The 1,164-nt window shown below is 59.7% G+C and overlaps 1 non-coding gene across 1 annotated transcript; it reads right to left on the bottom strand.

The window, feature by feature from the left end:
• Positions 1 to 244: 244 nt before the first annotated feature.
• Positions 245 to 317, bottom strand: TRNAM-CAU. The gene has a single exon. It is a non-coding gene; the product is annotated as a tRNA-Met (tRNA).
• Positions 318 to 1,164: the final 847 nt, after the last annotated feature.

The raw sequence follows: 1,164 nt of genomic DNA, 5'->3' as shown, positions 1-1,164 counted from the left end.
CATTTTTCAGAGATGTTGCGAGACGAATTTAATCACTCAGCAGTGCTGTATCCATTTCCCCGCAGGAAGATGGGACAATGATCGACCCTCTGGCTGTGGCTTGTGGTTGAACGGGCTCTCTGTGGACCTACGCATTTACCGTGTCCTCTGGCAGCACGTGGGGATCCCTCTATCTGCTGGGTCCGCAGGGCCTCTGTAAACACTATCCCGGAAAGCATTTTCTGTGAATGGCAGCAAAATGTCATGCCCTCTCTGAGGCTCGAACTCAGGACCTTCAGATTATGAGACTGACGCGCTGCCCACTGCGCTAAGAGGGCTGACGAATAAAAGTCCTTCTTTATCATTAAAGGGAAAATACCTGTAGCCGCTTCCTTTGGCCTAATCGCCTAACAAGAGTCGGTGTTTGCCGGCAGAGCGCCGGTGGGTCCCGGGATAGCTGGGGCAGGACGGCTCCTCTTCCGGGAGAGGAGAGGAGCCGTCTTGCGGCGGGAGGGAGTCCCGCGCCTGCCTGGAGCTCAGAGGGTCGGGAGAGGAGGTGGGTTCGTGCAGCCGCGCTCGCCAGGCGTGGAAGGGCGCGCGCGGCCGGTGGGGTTCTGCGGGGCGAGCAGGCGTAGGCGGGGCAGGACACGCTAGGGTCCCGCGCGGGCACAGGCTCCGAGGGAAACCGGAGAGCACGCGCCTGGCTTTGGCGGGAGGACCGGCGGCGGGGATGCGCAGTGCACGCAGGCGGGCGGCGCTGGGGCGTCCGCCCAGACAGCCACTGTCGCCGGAGCGTTCGGGGAGTGAGCTCGGGCTTGTGTTGCGACAAACGGCGGGTGTCCGGCTGGACGAAGATTGCAGATGGGCATCGGGGGGCGTCCCTGAAAGGTGGGAAGGGACCTGGGGGCTAGGGCAGGCGGGCGGGAGGAGGAGAGAGGGGTTCGGAAGAATTTGGGGCGTGAACTCTCCAGGCCCTGAGCCGGCCTTAGGAGTGGGGGTGAGTTAGGAGAGGGAGAGAAGATTCCAGAAGACTCTTGGATGTGAATTCAGTTGGAAAAACGGAGGGAGAAACCATGATTGCCTTGGACTTGCCAGCTTACTCGTTTATTCAACCTTGTGGTTCTGCTTTCTCCTTCAAATCATTTTGTGTCCTTATTACATATAGAGCATTGCATTTTGGAGAAC

This window comes from Cervus canadensis, chromosome 18 (assembly GCF_019320065.1).
Source record: "Cervus canadensis isolate Bull #8, Minnesota chromosome 18, ASM1932006v1, whole genome shotgun sequence".
Taxonomy (NCBI): Eukaryota; Metazoa; Chordata; class Mammalia; order Artiodactyla; family Cervidae; genus Cervus; species Cervus canadensis.
Note: the sequence above shows the minus strand (reverse complement) of the source record. Positions and strands in the feature narration are given on the sequence as shown.